The following is a 20,771-nucleotide window of genomic DNA, read 5'->3' as shown; positions in this document are numbered from 1 at the left end:
TCAAAAGTGAGGAAGTTGTGGGTCAGGATGAAGCTGATTAAGGTAATGAGGAAAGAGGTTTTAGGTAGGATGGCAGGTGATCGGCGTGAAAGGAAGTGCTCCATTGCAGCGAGGCCCTGGATGTGCGGAATATTTGTGTATAAGGAAGTGGCATCAATGGTTACAAGGATGGTTTCCGGGGGTAATAGATTGGGTAAGGATTCCAGGCGTTCAAGAAAGTGGTTGGTGCCTTTGATGAAGGATAGGAGACTGCATGTAATGGGTTGAAGGTGTTGATCTACGTAGGCAGAGATACGTTCTGTGGGGGCTTGGTAACCAGCTACAAGGGGGCGGCCGGGATGATTCGGTTTGTGAATTTTAGGAAGAAAGTAGAAGGTAGGGGTGCGGGATGTCGGTGGGGTCAGGAGGTTGATGGAGTCAGGTGAAAGGTTTTGTAGGGGCCTAAGGTTCTGAGGATTCCTTGAAACTCCACCTGGACATCAGGAATGGGATTACCTTGGCAAACTTTGTATGTGGTGTTGTCTGAAAGCTGACGCAGTCCCTCAGCCACATACTCCCGACGATCAAGTACCACGGTCGTGAAACCTTTGTCCACCGGAAGAATGACGATGGATCGGTCAGCCTTCAGATCACGTATAGCTTGGGCTTCAGCAGTGGTGATGTTGGGAGTAGGATTAAGGTTTTTTAAGAAGGATTGAGAAGCAAGGCTGGAAGTCAGAAATTCCTGGAAGGTTTGGAGAGGGTGATTTTGAGGAAGAGGAGGTGGGTCCCGCTGTTACGGAGGACAGAACTGTTCCAGGCAGGGTTCTATTTGGATAGTAGCTTGGGGAGTTGGATCTTTAGGAGTAGGAATAGGATCATTTTTCTTCGTGGCAAAGTGATATTTCCAGCAGAGAGTACGAGTGTAGGACAGTAAATCTTTGACGAGGCCTGTTTGGTTGAATCTGGGAGTGGGGCTGAAGGTGAGGCCTTTGGCTAGGACAGAGGTTTCGGATTGGGAGAGAGGTTTGGAGGAAAGGTTAACTACTGTATTGGGGTGTTGTGGTTCCAAATTGCGTTGATTGGAATTTTGAGGTTTTGGAGGGAGTGGAGCTGGAAGTGGGAGATTGTGCAGATGGGAGAGACTGGGTTTGTGTGCAATGAGAGGAGGTTGAGGTTTGCTGGAAAGGTTGTGAAGGGTGAGTGAGTTGCTTTTCCGGAGGTGGGAAACCAGGAGATTGGATAATTTTTTGAGGTGCTGTTCTAATTTGAGGTTGGCCTGTAGGAGGATGCTTTGAACAGCCGGTGTGGATGCGGGAGAGGAAAGATTGAGGACTTTTATTAAGGATAGGAGTTGACGGGTGTGTTCATTGGCTGAGTTGATGTGTAGGTGAAGGATTAGGTGGGTGAGGGCAATGGATTGTTCAGTTTGGAACTGGTATAGGGACTGATGGAAAGAAGGGTTGCAGCCAGAGATCGGAACTTTAAGTGTGAGGCCTTTGGGGGTAATGCCAAATGTCAGACAAGCCTGAGAAAATAAAATATGGGAGCGTAATCTGGCTAGGGCGAAGGCATGTTTGCGGAGGGAATGTAAATAAAACTTAATGGGGTCGTTGTGGGGGTGTTGTGAGGGTTACATGGTATTAGAAGGTGGAAAGTGTAACATGGGGCTGAAATGAAAATGAAAAAAATATATATATGGGGAGAGATAAAGGTGAACTAGAAAGCAACTGGAGATCTGGTGTGAAAAAAGGCGAAAAAGTGTTGATTAAAGCTGGGCTGTGTTGATCCTGTGGTGAACTTGGGTTGGTAGACAACGATGTGCATAAAGGTTAGGTGGTTGTGTTGTCGCAAAAACATGTTAAAGGGTGGAGAAATTTGGGAAAATTTCGAAAAAACTACGTGTAAATGTATTAAAAGGAGTGGTTTTGTGGTGGCAGGTTATGAGAATGAGGCTAACAATTGTCTGACGAAGAAATAATGACGTGGGCACGAGCCAGAGGGTAGGGAAGGTGGTTTGGGAGTTTCATAGGGATGCACTAAGAGGTTACGAAGGTGAGGTGGACGGCGGAAAGACACTCTTGGTGGAATGGGGAGGATTTCATGAAGGATGGATCTCATTTCAGGGCAGGATTTGAGGAAGTCAGAACCTCCCACAGAAGAACCACAAAAGTGCCCCAATTGTGACAGGATACTTTCTCTATCTGTCCAATGGCCAGCTTCACACGTCCGTGCACATCAAACCCACCAACAAGCAACAGTACCTCCATTATGACAGCTGCCACCCATTCCACATCAAACGGTCCCTTCCCTACAGCCTAGATCTTCGTGGCAAACGAATCTGCTCCAGTCCGGAATCCCTGAACCATTACACCAACAACCTGAAAACAGCTTTCACATCCCGCAACTACCCTCCCGACCTGGTACAGAAGCAAATAACCAGAGCCACTTCTTCATCCCCTCAAACCCAGAACCTCCCACAGAAGAACCACAAAAGTGTCCCCACTTGTGACAGGATACTTTCCGGGAATGGATCAGACTCTGAATGTGGCTCTCCAGCAGGGATAAGACTTCCTCAAATCCTGCCCTGAAATGAGATACATCCTTCATGAAATCCTCCCCACTCCACCAAGAGTGTCTTTCCGCCGTCCACCTAACCTTCGTAACCTCTTAACTCATGCCCATGAAATTCCCAAACCACCTTCTTTACCCTCTGGCTCCTACCCTTGTAACCGCCCCCGGTGTAAAACCTGTCCAATGCACCCTCCTACCACCACCTACTCCAGTCCTGTAACCCGGAAGGTGTACACGATCAAAGGCAGAGCCACGTGTGAAAGCACCCACGTGATTTACCAGCTGACCTGCCTACACTGTGAAGCTTTCTATGTGGGAATGACCAGCAACAAACTGTCCATTCGCATGAATGGACACAGGCAGACAGTGTTTGTTGGTAATGAGCATCACCCTGTGGCTAAACATGCCACATGCACGGCCAGCACATCTTGGCACAGTGTTACACCGTCCGGGTTATCTGGATACTTCCCACTAACACCAACCTGTCAGTACTCCGGAGATGGGGAACTTGCCCTTCAGTATATCCTCTCTTCTCATTATCCGCCAGGCCTCAACCTCCGCTAATTTCAAGTTGCCGCCGCTCATACCTCACCTGTCTTTCAATAACATCTTTGCCTCTGTACTTCTGCCTCGACTGACATCTCTGCCGAATCTCTTTGCCTTTACAAATGTCTGCTTGTGTCTGTGTATGTGTGGTTGGATATGGGTGTGTGTGCGAGTGTATACCTGTCCTTTTTTCCCCCAAGGTAAGTCTTTCCGCTCCCGGGATTGGAATGACTCCTTACCCTCTCCCTTAAAACCCACATCCTTTCGTCTTTCCCTCTCCTTCCCTTTTTCCTGATGAAGCAACCGTTGGTTGCGAAAGCTAGAATTTTGTGTGTATGATTGTGTTTCAAAAAATGGCGCTGAGCACTATGGGACTCGACTTCTGAGGTCATTAGTCCCCTAGAACTTAGAACTAGTTAAACCTAACTAACCTAAGGACATCACATACATCCATGCCCGAGGCAGGATTCGAACCTGCGACCGTAGCAGTCGCGCGGTTCCGGACTGAGCGCCTAGAACCACTAGACCACCGTGGCCAGCTATGATTGTGTGTCTATCGACCTGCCAGCGCTTTCGTATGGTAAGTCACATCATCTTTGTTTAATATATATATATATATATATATATAATGATGTGAATATGATAGAGGAAAACATTCCATGTGGGAAAATATATCTAAAAACAAAGATGATGTAACTTACCAAACGAAAGTGCTGGCATGTTGATAGACACACAAACACACACTCAAAATTCAAGCTTTCGCAACCAACGGTTGCTTCATCGGGAAAGAGGGAAGGAGAGGGAAAGACGAAAGGATGTGGGTTTTACTGGAGAGGGTAAGGAATCATTCCAATCCCGGGAGCGGAAAGACTTAACTTAGGGGGAAAAAAGGACAGGTATACACTCGCACACACACACATATCCATCCACACGTACACAGACACAAGCAGACATTTGTAAAGGCAAAGAGTTTTCTTTGCCTTTACAAATGTCTGCTTGTGTCTGTGTACGTGCAGATGGATATGTGTGTGTATGCGCACGCGAGTGTATACCTGTCCTTTTTTCCCCCTGAGGTAAGTCTTTCCGCTCCCGGGATTGGAATGACTCCTTACCCTCTCCCTTAAAACCCACATCCTTTCGTCTTTCCTGATGAAGTAACCGTTGATTCCCAAAAATGATGTGACTTACAAAATGAAAGTGCTGGCAGGTCGACAGACACACAAACAAACACAAACATACACACAGAATTCAAGCTTTCGCAACAAACTGTTGCCTCATCAGGGCAACAGTTTGTTGCGAAAGCTTGAATTCTGTGTGTATGTTTGTGTTTGTTTGTGTGTCTGTCGACCTGCCAGCACTTTCATTTGGTAAGTCACATCATCTTTGTTTTTGGATATATTTTTCCTACGTGGAATGTTTCCTTCTATTTTATATATATATATATATATATATATATATATATATATATATATATATATATATATATATATATATATATATTCATTTGAAATCCTATAATATATACATAATGTAATCAGGAAAGACTATAGAATTTAATAATGTCATAAAAATTTCCGATTTATCCACTACTTATAAGTACCCTGTACCCTTAACTACATCACTACATTGTGATAAGAGGCCACAAGTTTTGAAAGAAGAGCTTAACTAGATCTATTTACAAATAAAAATCCATGTTAAGGTCACTACAGTTGCATTTCTGATCATAATTTCCAGAGAATTACTGGTTAAACCTTAAACTTAACTTATCCTGGTTTTTGAGCTCTGCAATAATACCAATGTTCTTACTTAAGCACAAGCACATTACCAGCTACAACCTGTGCCCCTTAATTCTACTCTATAATACTGTCTAACACTTGATCTTTGTCACAATTCCTTAATACCTAATTTTCCTAAATGCCTTACACTGATTCTGACAGTTGTCTTGGGTAGATTCCGTGCTATAATTTTGACTGAACGATGACGCTATGGCGAAAGGCCCATCTTGCATTAGAGGTATCTCAGCCCCTTGCTACACTGATTTGATTCAGTGTTGCATGCTGGAAAGACAAAAAACCCAAACCACGAGATTCTGTTGCAACACTGAATATATTTTAGTTCAGCAGTGCTGTGCCACAGTTTACAACTACCTCACTCGACACCAGAATAAGTACAAGGAATGTGACACAGAAACCGAAAGTAAGAGAAAAGCTCTGAAACCAACTCAGGCGCTCTGTGGATGTTAAACCACATTCCTACTAGGGCAGACCCTCAGAAGACTCTTTAATTCATAATTAAGATAACATCACTATTTACAATAAATTATGCCTTCAATCATCTACTATCTACATTGGCCTGAACTTCCCTGGTACCCACAGATTTCCACATCTCACCCAAGCATTCTTCTTACACTGCCTGGCTTAATGCCCTCTTTGCTGGCACATGGAGTCACATAGCTTGGCAAATTACACTGCATACATATAACGAGTTTCATTGGTTCATCCCTTGGGCACTTCCCAGGTATCAAAACTGAATCTATACCTGATGCAAAGAAATAGGACAGCAGGAAGAGGACAAACCCGAGAAGAACACATACAAAGACCCCATGAGTGATTACATAATGTACGTGCTGCTACTTATTTGTATTGCTGACAACCATAGCATCTTCGTCAACCCTGCTTCTGACTACTTGTAAAGGGTGTTGGTGTGCTCTGGTGGAGGATGGTGGGTTGTGATGACTCAGAAACCATTTGCAGGCAGTAAAATCCCTTCATTTCTCCAATAGTTTGTATGACAAGATCAAGTCCACTTCTGGCAACACTGGAAGGTGAGCCTCCATCTGCAGAGTGAGCCTCTATCTGCAGAACCACCAGTGAAGCATTGTAGGAGGTCATCACAAGTTGCTGTGATAAAAGCAGCCCAGGCATGGAACAACCTTGCATATACAACATCCCCAGTTGGTGGCCAATCTACATCGGGGGTGATGCGGCAGGGTGACAGTCTACTGAAGACAAGACAGCTGACTAGCAGTGACTACGTGCCTAGAATGGCTCCAGCTCAACTCATCGTCCATCAGGCAGCAGCTGGACTCTATGGCAAGCGGCTCTAATAAGACGCTGGTGGAATGGACATTGTGACTGATACCATTTCTGTGTGTATGTTTGGAGCTTATGGACACTCAAAAGCGAGGTTATCAGTGCCCTTACACACATTAAAAGAAACAAATGGGGATAAAATTATGAAAAAGTTATCATATGCGCTAAGACAGAGAAAGAGTAAAAGGTGCAATACAGGAGATTAAAACGACAGAAGAGCTACAAGAAACATGCAAGCAAATGTCATTGGCTGACCACTTACAAAAAACATAGGTGAACAAGGTCTCCCTGTTAACAAATTAAAACCATCTCCCAAAAATATTGAGAACAATGTTGAACAATCCAAAAAACTTTAAAACTATAATCACATTTGTTTGAAAATTAATTAAAATATAGGGCACATTCATTGGCAAATCCACTGCAGCCCACTGGTCAGAAAATAAAATACAGTCCAACACAACATGGGGCATGGTGATTTGTATGCCACAACCACCACACTTTGGAGGGTCCTCTCACCAGAGTGAGGAGCCATGTGTCGTAGGGCTGTGGCCTATGTGAAGATGAATAAGGAGGTCCTCATCCTGTCGACGTGGCTGGAAGGAGGTACGCCATGGCCGCGTTGTGGACTTCATTAGACGGAGCTTAATTTTCTGTCACCTCCAGCTGCTCATCCTTCCACTGACGAAAGACTCCGGATCTCAACAGCGAAACTATAGCTTGCATGGGGATGGCACACTGAAATGACTGAGGATCACAACAAGCCTCCTTGGCTGCTAGATCCGCCCTTTCATTCCCCACAATACCCAACAGAAAGACACCTCCTTCCCAAGTCATCGTAACTGGAGGAGGGCATCTTGGGTATTCTGGACTGCTTTATCTGCTGGGTACAAACATTGTATAGAGTGAAGGGCATTCAGAGAATCAGAAAAGATAAGAAATTCAGCACTGGAAGACTGCCTCATCTGCTCCAGGGACTGCAATATTGCATATAATTTGCGTTGAAGACAGTAAGGTCTTGAGGTAGCTGGACCTTGAGGGGACAATCTGGGAAAACAATAGAACAACCAACAGAGGCCTCCTCTTTGACCCATCCATAAAGACAGCTACATAGCTGTGGTGCTCATATCAAACGTCAGAACAAATTCACATTAAAAGCAGAAGCAGGAGTGCAAAATCCTATTCTGCACTAAAGCTAAAATCACCCTGGGCTGCTGCAGCAACCATGGTGGCTGGCAGTTAAAACCCTGTATTTGTAGCTGTACGTGCTCCACACCACGTGATGCCAGCACATACTGCACGCAGATCCCAAAGAACGGCAGTGTGGTTCATGGGCAATTTGAGAAAAGGCATTCAAGAGGTGGACGAGCAACAGTATGGTATGCAGGTGAATTTGAAGTTGCGAGGAACTTGCATGGCTGATGCACCATGAAGAACTGCTGCTGGATGGTGAGTGGCAGTTCTCCAGGCTCAGCACAGAGACTGGGTGTGGGGTTGGTCCTGTGGCTAGCCTAATCCCCTCATGGTGGTCAGCATCAATAGTGCTGAGTAGGATGGTCTTGCTACATTGTGCAGCCATTAGTCTAAACTGGAGCAGATGCACCCTGTATGCTCCCCAGGACCTGTGGCTAAGGAACTTGATGATATTTAGTGCCTTCAGGGTTCTGGCTTTCAGGTCTCTTAGGTGTGGTAACCGCGACAGTTTGGAGTCAAAAATGAGCCCCAGAAATCTCGCAGAGTTTGTAAAATGTAGAATAGTGTCCCTCATATGCAAGTCAGGTAAACTGAAAATATGACAAGAACGATTAAAATGCATACACGCACTACGCTGTGGTTACAACTGATGGGTCAGTATTGCAACACTGGAGGAGGAATATAAAATAGCAAGATCGTCTCACAAATAAGGAGCACAGTTCAATACTCTTTACTGTAGACATGATACTGGCAAAGAGGGTAACACTTAAAACACTGCCCTGAGGGACACCATTTTCCTGCTAAAAACAATCGGACAGTGTGTCACCAACTGGGGTTCTAAAAAACCGCTGAGGTAGGAAAGACCATATGAAGAAGGAGAGGTTGCCACCAAAGCCCCACTGATGCAGTTGTGCGAGAATACTGTGTCTCTAAGTAGTGTCATACATCTTACTGATATCAAAGAATTTGCCAACAAAGAGCTGCTTACATATGAAAGACTGCAAAATTACTGCCTCTAGCAGGGTCAGGTTGTCGACAATGTAATACTGGATTTGGTTGTAACTGAGTGCAGTGTCACAAGTCTCTGACAGGGCCGATTCCAGCTCCCACATGGACAAAGGGTAGTTTTAAGACCCACAACTGTTCGATCTGAAGTCCAGCTTGCCCCTCTCTACACTCTCACAGTAGTGGCAAAATGCTTGATCCAGGCTGGAATTGGCAATAGTTTTCGCAAAATGCTCTGTCAGCGTCTGAGCGATGTCTCTGGGCATTGTTTGGAGACATCCTTGTTTCAACACTTTTTACTGGAAATCCTCCAGATGGCATCCCATACTTTCGTAGAACAAATTGAAACTGTTGATGGAGTCCAGGAACGTTTACTGTGACCTTTTCTTGCTCTCCTTAATTATGCATCGAGCCTTGGCTCTTGTGACTCAAAAGGCTATGAGGTGGTCTGCTGTAGGGCAGCATTTAAATTACTGAAGAGCCGCATGCATGTCCTGGATTGTGGAACAGCACTCATCTGTCCTCCAAGGTACAGGTTGCCTCTTAAGACGACCTGAGGACTTTGACATGGGAAAGTCGGCGGCATGATGGATCACTCGTATGATGTGGTCCACCCCTCCCTGAATGCTATCATGGTGTTCAAACACAGCCAGCTGGCTGAACAGTGTCCAGTTAGCCTTGCTGATCATCAATTTTGGTGGCTTCTCTTCAGGGAATGCTCCATCCAGTGGGTGAATGTGGAGTAGGAAGTAGTCACTGGAATGATGGTCGTCAATGACCTCACAATGAACAGAGTCTGCGACAACTGGAGAGCAGAAAGAGAGGCTGATGGCTGAGAATGATCCAGTAGCAGTGCAGAAATGGGTGTGGTTACCTGTAATGAGGACGCAAAAGCTCCTGAGATATCATGAGGCTCTCCAAAACCCGACCCCGAGGGCAAGTAGAGGTCGAGCCCCACAACACATGATGGGTTCTGAAGTCTACCACAGGAAAAATGGCCACAAGAGTTGTTCCCTAACATCTATGAGAGCCTCAGAGTCTATTGCACCTTGTGGAGGTAGATACAGCAAGCATACAATGATCCTCCAACACACATGAATCAACAGCAACTGCTTGCAGGTCAGTAACCAGGGGGAGAGCAGAGGAGTGATGCGCATCACTGACATGTACAGCAACTCTTCCCTTGGCTCTGTGTCCATATTCAGGTCATCCTTTTGGTGAAGGATACAGCCACAACGTACAGGAGTGTCAGTGGCTTTAAAGTATGTCTCTCGTAAACACAGGCACGGGGGGAGGGGTTCCTATGCTAGGAGTTTCAATTCCTCCACATGTGTCCTGAACCCATTAATGTTCCACTGTATAATGAGGGGCCATCTATCACGGTGGTTGCACTTTCATCCTGTCTTTCTGCTGGAATGGGGACCCCGTATTGAGTGGGGGCTCACTCTTGGGACGAGATGATTGATCCAGTCTGACACTGAGGTCCATTAGCTCTGCCGAAGAATCAAGAGAGACGCAAGTTAGGATGATGTCGACATCACTGGACTGTTTACTTCCCAACTCCATCAGTGGTGGACACTTGGCTCTTGATTTTCTGCCCTGGGTAGGCTTTGAGACACAACCACAGCAGTGCTGGACAGTGGACCAGACAGAACTTTTGGAGGAGCAGTGAGCTCCACAACGTTAGTGACCTGAGACTTGTCTGATGTTTTGTGAGGAAGTGTTGGATTTGAAGGAACTGCACAAGAGCACTGGCAAACGCAGGTACTAGTGCCGACATTAGCGACCTCCATTTGGGGAGCACAATCTGTGGTGTCACTGCCAGACACCACACTTGCTAGGTGGTAGCCTTTAAATCGGCCGCGGTCCGTTAGTATACGTCGGGCCCGCGTGTCGCCACTATCAGAGATTGCAGACCGAGCGCCGCCACACGGCAGATCTAGAGAGACTTCCTAGCACTCGCCCCAGTTGTACAACTGACTTTGCTAGCGATGGTTCACTGACAAAATACGCTCTCATTTGCCGAGACGATAGTTAGCATAGCCTTCAGCTACGTCATTTGCTACGACCTAGCAAGGCGCCATGTTCAGTTACTATTGATATTGTAAATAATGTGCAGACAAGAGCTACGTTCAACATTAATGGATTAAAGTTAAGTATTCCACCAGCTACATCCTTTTTTTTCTACTCTAAATTCCTTGTCCTGTTCCAGACCTCACGCCAGCCTGCGTGAGCTAAAACGTGTGCCTTCCGGCTTCCTCTATTAAGCCTGGGTTGGCTCTCCTGCCAATCCATAACACAATCAATTTCCTGAATTGGCTATTTAAGAACAGACGCAAAGGAGGTAGTAAAATTTGGGGGGCTACATGGCCTTACAGATATTTTTGACCTCACCATACATGATACACTTATTTGCTTTGACCTGCTAGATCTTCCTTTCTTCAACGAAGATACTGCAGTCCCTACTCAAGACACTGTGATTCCCAGAGCAGTTTACACACTTTGAAGGAGATGAACAACCAACATCTTCATGGGCAGCCTTGCTACATTTGTCACAAGTGGCTGCTACCCTTGCAACCTAAGGTGGTGTGCACAAAGCACTAGCATGTAAAACTGTGCATTGGGTTAGGCTGCACAATGAGGTGAAGGAAACCAGCCTCAATGTGCTCTGGAAGTTTTTTACTGCTAAAATTCAATACAAAAGAATACGATTTCATGAGATCACCATCCACCTGTTCCATAATGTTCTGTATATCAACAATGCTTCCTGGGGCCATTCAGCTTTCACTTGTTCTTGGTGAATGTCAGAAACCCCGGGGTCACCAAGCCCGTAGCCAGCAAATGAATGCTGAGCCCCTGATGGTACAGATGCCATTTCAATGATTTGTCATCCCCCCCCCCTCCCCCTCAAGGGTTTTAGAGTGCAAAACATCTAAGGTCATAAGCGCCCAGTATAGGACCATAGAATGCTGGGACCGCGAAGATAAAAAACCGTTGTGAGGTCCAATATGAAAAGGAAGAAAAAACAAATAAATGAATCTAAAACATCAAGTCATTACAGAAGAGTATCTATAAGATGTCGACAAGACACTGGAGTCACCAGGTAGAAATCAAATCTCTTTTGTCATATTACTGCATTTTAAAAAACTTAAAACGCGAGCCACAGCTCGCACGTCATCTGCTAAAATGTCCGGCAACGCAGTCGGCAGCCCAAACCTGAGACGTAAGTGGCTAAAACAGGGGCACAGGATTAGGAAATGTCTGACTGTTAATGGCTGGTTACAGAAAGGACAGCTGGGTGCAGGGTTGCCATTCAACAAGTGGCGTTGACTAAAGCGGCAGTGCCCTATTCGCAACCGAGCTTACATTACTTCCTCACAGCGAGAGAGTCAGGAAGAAGTCGACCAGGCTGTTGGGAGAGGTTTGACTTCTCTGAGTTTGTTCCCATGAAGGGAGCACAAATGGTCATGCCAAAGTGACATGATACGCCAATAGAGAAAAATGCAAATATCTTGCGAGGGAACAGAGTAAGAGGCGGGCTGACCGAGATGGACTGCAGCCTTGGCTGCAGCATCAGCAGCGTCATTCCCAGGCACACCTACATGGCCAGGAAACCACATGAACATCACTTGGGCTCCCCCATCCGGGAACAAATGGAGGCAGTCCTGGATCTGTCGAACGATGGGATGGACTGGCTCGGGATCATCTAGACTCTGAAGGGCACTGAGGGAGTCAGAGTAGATCGCACAGCGAGTGAGCTGGTGCCTCCGGACGTAGTGAACAGCCCGATAGAGGGCAAAAAACTCTGCTGTAAAAATTGTGCACTGGTCGAGAAGCCAGTATTGTTGAAACTTATCAGCCCCGATGACAAAAGCACAGTCGACACCTTGGGTGGACTTGGAACCATCAGTGTACAGAAATATGGTACCAGCAAGTTGTGAGCGAAGTTCGAGAAATTTGCAGCGATAGGTCAGCTTGGGAGTCGAATCCTTCAGTAACGAGCTGAGTTCAAAATGAACACAAACCTGTGTCTGAAGCCAGGATGGTGAAGGGCTCTCCCCCATTCAGAAAGTGCACGAAGTGGTAACTGCAGCTGCTAAAGCAGGTGATGAAAGCGGACGCTGGGAGGCCGCAGAGAAGAAACATACATCTTATACTGGCGGTCAAGAATGTCATCAAAAAAAGGTCAAAGGTTGGGTGGCCTGGCATGGAAGAAAGCCGACATGCATACCTACTGAGTAGGATGTTGCGCCGGTATGATGGTGGTAGTTCACCGGCTTCTAGGTAGAGACTCTCAACAGGGCTAGGCAGAAGGCACCAGTGGCAAGACAGATTCCTAAGTGATTTATTGTATTGAGACGGCTTAAGATAGACGGCCATACAGAGGAGTAGACAATGCATCCACAATCCAACTTGGAGCGGACAAGAGATCGATAGAGGCGGAGGAGAACAGTACAGTCAGCTCCCCAAGAGGTACCACTCAATACACGAAGGACATTTAAAGACCGGGTGCAGCGTGCAGCCAGGTAGGACACATGGGGAGACCAACTGAGTTTCCTATCGAATGTAAGCCCTAAGAACTTCATTGCATCCACGAATGGGAGAGCATTTTGGCCCAATCACCTTGTACCACCAGAAGTTGACGCAAACGGATTTGGTAGCAGAAAAGCGGAAACCATTTGTGACACTCCATGAATAGAGATGGTCAAGACAGCGTTGCAGGAGACACGGCCGCTGGGAGCTGCAATAAATAGCAAAGTCGTCAACAAAAAGAGAGCTGGATATGCCAGCTGGAAGGCAGTCCATAATGGGGTTTATGGTTATGGCGAAGAGGACGACACTCAGTACGGAGGCCTGAGGCACCCCGTTCTCCTGTGAAAAAGTGTGGGATAAGGAGGAACCCACAAGTACCCGGAAAACTCAGTCTGTTAAAAATTCCCGGACGAAAGTGGGAAGACGACCGCGAAGGCCCCATGTGTGCATAGTACGTAGAATGCCTGTCCGCCAACAGGTGTCATAGGATTTCTCCAAATCAAAGAAAATGGCCACTGTTTGTCACTTCTGCAGAAAATTATTCATGATGAATGTCGACAGGGTGACGTCATGATCAACCGCTTTCGGAACCCGCAATGAGCATTAGTGAGAAGATGCTGTGACTCCAGCCACCACACCAATTGACCATTGATCATGCGTTCCATCACATTACAAATGCTGCTGGTAAGGGAAATTGGACGATAGCTGGAAGGAAGAGATTTATCTTTACCAGGCGAAGTGGAACAATAATCACTTCACATTAAAGTGTGGGAAATAAACAGTCAGTCCAAATACAGTTGTAGGTATCGAGGAGAAAAGCGTTTTCCCTCAGGAGGAAGATTCTGCAGCTTGAGGATGTGGATTGTATCGGGCCAGGAGCAGAAGACCTGGATGAGGAGAGAGCATGTTCGAGCTCCCTCATAGTAAAAGCAGTATTGTAGCATTTTCGATTCAAAGAGAGAAAAGAGATTGCACGAGCCGCCTCTGCCTGGCAGACGGTAGTGGGTGGAGCTTGAAACCTCCGCGAAGTACTGGCCCAAAGCGTTGGAGACATCTACAGGGTCGACTATGACGTTTCCCGCCACAGTCAGACCAGGGATCAGGGAGTGGATAGTAGACCCAGAAAACCAGCGCAGGCCACCCCAAAAGAGAGATGACGGAGTAAAATTGATGAACGAGCTGGTGAAGGAAACCCATCATGCTTTCTTGCTTTCCTTAATAGTGTGACGGCACTGCGCACGTATTTGCTTGTAGCGGATGCCGTTCGTTAACGTAGGATGGCGGTGAAAGATGTGAAGTGCACGTCGTCGGGCACGAATCGCATTGCTCCACTCCACAGTCCACGAAGGGAGCAGGACCCAACGGGGAGAAGTAATAGTATGAGGAATAGAGGATTCGGCAGCCGAGAGAATAACGTCCACCAGGTGCTCAATCTGATCATCACAGCTGGGAAACGGTCATTCGTCAAAGACTGAAATGGAGGAATATAGCCTCCAGTCAGCCAGAGAGAATTTCCAATAAGCAGGCTGCTGCGGCGGGGTATGGTTGTACAGGCGAGTCACACAAGGGAAGTGGTCACTCGAGTAAGTATCGGCAAGAGCACACCACTCGAGATGTCGAGCGAGCTGGGCATAGCAGATTGAGAGGTCTACGTGGGAATAAGTCTGCGAGGTATCAGAGAGAAACATGGCTTTGCTGGTGTTAAGGCACACAAGATTAAGATGATTAAGAAGATCCACCAAAAGAGAACCTCTCGGGCAGGCGACAGGAGAGCCCCAAAGAGGATGATGGGCATTGGTGTCACCGAGGAGCAGAAAGGGTGGAGGATGCTGAGCAACAAGCTGTGTCAGGTCTGCCCTAGTGACAGCAGAAGACAAAGGGATTTAAATGGTGCAGAGTGAAAAGGTAAATTTGGGAAGGAAAACATGGGCAGCAACTGCTTGCAGGTGAGTGTGCAAGGGGATAGGATGATAACAAACATCATCTCATAGAAGCGGTATGACTCCACCATGAGCAGGAATCCCTGCCCTAAGGAGAAGGTCCATCCGAAGTGAAGTAAAATGGGAGAGGGCAAAATGGTCTTGAGTACGTAGCTTGGTTTCTTGGAGACAGACGACAAGTGGACATTGCGATCGCAGGAGCAGCCGGGGGTCCGCCCTGTTAGACCGAAGGCCACGGATATTCCATTGTAATAGGGCCATAAAATTTGGGAACACCGGAGAATGAAGAAGAAACTCATCTCGACGGCCGCTTAGGGCAAGCTCTTGAATGAGGATGGCCACTGGAATCAACAGGTGGAGCATCTTCGTCCATCAACTTAGCAGGCTCAATGGAGCTTCCCCAGTGTCAGTCAGTTGAAAAGGCCTGACGAGTTGAAGAGGGCCAACGAGTCGGAGAGGGGGAAGACTGTTTGAATTTGGATGATTGTTTTGGCTTTTGGCAATTGGCAGAAGAGCCAGATGGCTGCGAACTCTAGGTATGAAAGAAATCTTCCTGGGAATAGTCCTTTTTGAATTTACGGTTCGCTGGCTGCATTGCAACCGTCTTTGCCGGTGAGGGCAAAGAACAGGTAGCGGAATCTACTGCCTGGGAAGTAGGAGACGGAGTGTTAGCTTGAAGGCGAGGCGACTTTGCCACCATCGAACTGAACTGTAAGTCACAAGTCTGCATAGCCATGTTTTTTGTGGGATGGGGAGAGGCTAACACGGTGTGCTGTAGCTTCCAGACAAAGGGACATTCGGTTTACAGCTCGCCAACAGTTTCTGGGCAACAGAAAAAGGTACCTTCTCCTTCACCCTTATCTCCTGAACAGCCCGCTCATCTTGATAGACGGGACAAGAACGAGAAGAAGCAGCATGTTCTCCATGACAATTAATGCAGCGGGGGGAAGGAGGTGGACAGGCGCCCTCGTGTGCTTCACTGCTACAAGTGACACATTTGGCCGCATTTTTACATGACATGCTGGTATGATTGAACTGGTGGCATTTGTAACACCTCAACGGATTGGGAATGAAAGGGCACACAGAAATGACTTCACAGCCTGCCTTGATCTTGGTAGGAAGCATTAATCTATCGAAAGTCAGAAATAATGTTTGAGTGGGCACCAATTCGGCAGCTTCCTTCTTAACTCTATGAACAGCAGTAACGCCCTGATCCGATAGATAATTAGTTATTTCGTCCTCTGTCAAGGCATCCAACAGCCGGGTGTAGATAAAACCGTGGGACAAGTTAAGTGCCCTGTGAGCCTCCACTTTTATAAGATATTCATTGAGGGTTTGGGCCTCGAGTAGTTTCTGGGCCTGGAGAGCACTATAAATTTCCAAAAGCAGTGTTCCATTGCGGAGACGAGAGTATTACTTCACAGCGTCGGTGACGCCATCCATGCCTTTCTGTATAACAAAGGGGTTTACAGAAACAAAAGTCTGGCTTTCGTCTAAACGTGAGACTATTAGATATCGAGGCGCAACGGAAGAGACATTGAGGCAGGAGCCTCATTCCACTTTCGTTTATGGGAAACACTCTGAGAAAGAGAAGGAAAATCAGTCATTGGGAAGAAGTCCCCCATGATTGCCAGCGTCTCCGATGGGCACTCCTTCCAGCAGGGGCCCTCCAAAGGGGAGCCCCCCGCCTTAGGTGATTGTCCACACCTCCTGAACGACAGATGGAGGGACCAATCAGCAGAGGAGGAAGGTAACAGCTCAGGCAATCACCCCTCTCTGGGCCTGGCCTGTACCAGGGGGTACGTGCGGACCCTACATGCCAACCCGGGGGTGGGAATTACCTGTTACCCAGTCTCCTGCTGTGCGTCAAATGTGTGGGTGGCCATCAGGCACACAGGGAGGAGAAAAAAAAGATAAGAAGGAAAGGAAGAAAGGAAGGATGGCCTCAAAACGCCACAGCGGAGGAAAAGGAGAGCAGAACAAGGAAAGAAAGGAACAAGGAAAGAGCAGAATAAGGAAAACTGAACAGGGAAAGAGAAAAACAAGGAAAGATCAGGACAAGGAAAGGGCAGTACAGGAAAAAGAGTACTGCAGGGAAGGAGTGATACAGGAAAAGAGCAGTGTAGGGAAAGAGCGATACAGGGAAAGAACAGTATAGGGAAACAGCAGTACAAGAGAGAAGAGACCTACAAGTAAACCAACGCAAATGAGCTTCAAGAGCCCATGGAGGCACGAGACATCTCCCCGAGAAAGGGGAAAAGGGCAGAAGAGAGGAGACAAGCAGCACTGAAAGAGAAGCGGTGCTGCGAGGGCTGGGGCCTCGTGGTCGCCAAGCACATACTCACCAAAAAGTGGTGAGCCCCCTGGGGGTGATTTATCAATTCAGTGGCCTGCCTGCTCAGAAGGCCAGTATTTATACACACCAGACCAAGCAGGTTTGTTGTGGTGTTGCTGCTGCAAGTGTCACATATGGTGCATGCCAAAGTGACTCTCCTTTTGGTAACTAGCCTGGCAACGACCTGGAGGTGGGTAGCAATGCCCAGTGCGTGCCTTGGAACAATGCTGTGCCAATGAATTGCTGCAAGTGGCCCTCTTTATGGTGTAGAGCCCTCTTGCAAAGGCTCATATCAATTTGTGTTACAACGGCTTTTCTGGAGATATTTATCCAGTGTGTAGCCTTGTACAGAAGTGAAATGGCATGATAAGCTGTTCAGATAAGAAGGGAATAGAAGATTTTGAAATTTGGTGCTGAAGACCAGATGGGTAGATCAAATAATAAATGAGGAGGTATCAAATTGACAAAAGAATAAATTTATGGTACAATTTGACTAAAAGAAGGGATTGGTTGGTACTACACATCCTGAGGCATCAAGGAATTGTCAGTACGGTAATGCAAGGAGTGACTGATGCCAATCATACAAGAGGTAAAATTTTAATTTTCAGATGTCCGATAACATTCATACAGATTAGGTGTCATGAACCCCCACCAACCAAGAATGGGAGATATGGCCACAATGCTCCAGGAAGAAGTGGAAGTGAATTTGATTGTTACAATGGGTGGCTGATGAGGAGGTGCAGACACCACAAATGCAGTGATTGGTAAGGCGTGAGAATATGATTACTTACCTCATGTCAATGAAGAAGAGCTTGAAACCATTCTCTTGCAGTACGCAAATGTGTTTCAGATATGAATGTAAACTTCAAGTTGAATTCCACAGACCTTTTGACATGCCAACTCATTCAGTTCCCCACACTATAGAAATATAATACACTAGGTGTTGAAATGGAATGTCATTGAAGAAAGCAGAAGTCCATACAACAATCCATTGCTAATTGTGAATACATCTTCTAACATCACTAGATTTGTGTTAGATGCAAGTGCACTTAAAATTTTGCCCAGAGAACTTTGAACAAATACAAAAATGTTATGAAATGAAGCATGTGAAAAGTATTGATTTACATTCATCATACTGGCAGAACAATTTAGAGAAAGGTTCAAGAAAATATACTGTGTTTAGATTTGCAGATCACAACTACCATTTTGATTTCTACCATTTGGCTTAATTTATCTGGAGAAATTTTCATTGCTGTATTAGCATGAGTTTTAGGAGACGACTTACAGGAAAAAGTTGATGTTTATGTGGATGATCTGTTAGTTGCAACATAAACTTAGAACTAATTAAGACAGGAGTGTAAGCAACATTAAATGTCATCAAATTTAAATTTGGTCAAAATGAAGTGAAATATGTAGGACATGTGCTGACACTGGAAGGAACTGTGCCCGATTCAGAGGTGGTCAGCGCCATTAGAAATTTTCTGAGATTGTTCCTCGAACTCTGGAATTTTTATTGACAATGCATGACTGAACACTCAGTTGTGATGAGGCAAGCAGGGGTTCTTTACTTCCTCTCTCGTTTTGCCCTCTCCATCCTTAAATTCATTTATCCATTTTTGACTAATGACCATTAACATATATGAGTACAATCTGCATTTTCATAAAAGAGAAAGGTTGGCCCTCAGTCTTAATATATATAGCACCAGATCTAATTTTGTGCTTAGTGTTGTGTATGTAATCAATTTCCTAATTTAGTTTGAATATTCCTAGTTAATATCTTTTGTTACAGGCATGACCCCCTTAATCACAATATTATGAGAAACAGGATCGGATGGTAAGGACATAAGAATCATCCAGCAATTATACTGGAATCAAAGAGCAGAGGTCAGAATTAACAAAAATTTAAAAACAGAATCTGTGAAAATACTGAAAGGAGTCCGCCAGGGCTGTATACTATCCTCATTAGTGTTCAACTTGTATCTAGACAAGATATTTCAATCCAGTCACGACTCAGAATTATTCGGTATAAAAGTAAATGGAGTGAAGATCAGGAACTTACGGTATGCTGATGACACAGCTTTTTTTGCGCCAACCATAGCCAAGCTACAGAAAATACTTACAGAAATAGATAAAGCTGGTCAGCATTTTGGTGTCAGAATACATGCCATGAAAACTAAATGGATATCAATTGAAAGAACCGCTGGTCAAAACGAGTCCTTGTCATTAATGGTAGTAAAATTGAGAAAGTAACCAGATTTAAATATCTAGGATCTGTGCTACAACTCGAAACTTGATTGTGATGAGGAAATTACGATTCACTGTGGGATTGCCAAAGAAACGTTCTGAAAGCTACGAATGTGCTGATATACACGGACAAGCCGCTCCATCTGAGAATAAGGGTGGTACTACACTATTTTATCCCCATCCTACTCTATGGTGCGGAAACTTGGTCAATTAAAGCAGCTTCTGTAAAGGGATCAGAAGCAACAGAAATGTCGTTCTTGCACTGATTACTAAAAATACCATGGATTGAGAAAGTGAGCAATGCTGAAGTGCTGCGTAGAGCCGGAATGGATAGAGAACTAATGGGGCCAATTAAAAGAAGAAAGACTTTGTACCTGTGGCACCTTAAGAGAGGAAAGAAATATGAACTTCTGCACTTAATTCTAGAAGGCAGAATATAAGGAAAGCACCCACCAGGTAGAAAGAGGCAATCATGGTCACAGAATAGCAAGACATGGACTGGCATCAACAACTTTGAAGAGATGGTTCAAGACTCAAAAGAATGCCGCCTGTGAGCAGCCGACACACTACAAGTACCAAGAAGAAAATATGGTGAAATCGGTAATTGTTTTGTGACTTAGATTCTATTGTTGAATTATAAACAAATATAAGTTCTGTAATAATTATAAACATTTGGAAGAACTACTAGAATTATTAAAGTATTTATTTGGCTCAATTCGAAAACATATTGGCAATGCTAGTCCTTAATTAATTCCAAAATAATTACCAGGTTTGTCAAAAGTATTATTTGTGTAACTATATCTGTTAAATTCATTATTTAAATAAGTAATTCGGCCTAACCTTTGTGGCAGAAGGAACTGTTAAAAGGAAGATTTTTTCAATAGATTCAGTAAATTGAATGACTTATGTTTTAATTGTAATTTCTGTAACTTAAACATCGAACAATGTATAGTTTCAATACCTGTTATTGTGAGGATATATAAAGGCCCGATTTTTGGTCCCGCGACAGTCAGTCCATGGCCGATTTTCAGACGGGAAGTCTGTATCATTTAGAGTAATGCCTCAACTGAACAGTGAAATTAGTGTAACATAAATAGGCCATGTGTTTAAACAATGACAGTGCCTGTTAAATTTATTTGAGAAAAAGTGAATTGTGTGGTTAGTTATTTACTGCTCATAGATGTTCAACAGCAAACTATTGTAGCAATATGCTGATGTTTGCCTGCAAACTATTAGTGCAGCTTATCAAAAGTTAACCAATAGTGACCTGGTCATATAACTGTGTGATATTGGGGGCTGTGAACTGAAAGTAAGGAACTGTGAAACACAACT

The 20,771-nt window shown here is 45.3% G+C and overlaps 1 protein-coding gene across 2 annotated transcripts in view; it reads right to left on the bottom strand.

Annotated features, from left to right (window-relative positions):
• The window catches only part of LOC126244951 (DNA primase small subunit), a 127,290-nt gene that overhangs the window by 33,218 nt on the left and 73,301 nt on the right, over positions 1-20,771 (bottom strand). The gene's annotated exons all lie outside the window — the stretch shown is intronic.

Source organism: Schistocerca nitens, chromosome 1 (genome assembly GCF_023898315.1).
Source record: "Schistocerca nitens isolate TAMUIC-IGC-003100 chromosome 1, iqSchNite1.1, whole genome shotgun sequence".
Classification (NCBI taxonomy): Eukaryota; Metazoa; Arthropoda; class Insecta; order Orthoptera; family Acrididae; genus Schistocerca; species Schistocerca nitens.
The sequence above is the reverse complement of the archived record's forward strand: the minus strand, read 5'-3'. Positions and strand labels throughout refer to the sequence as shown.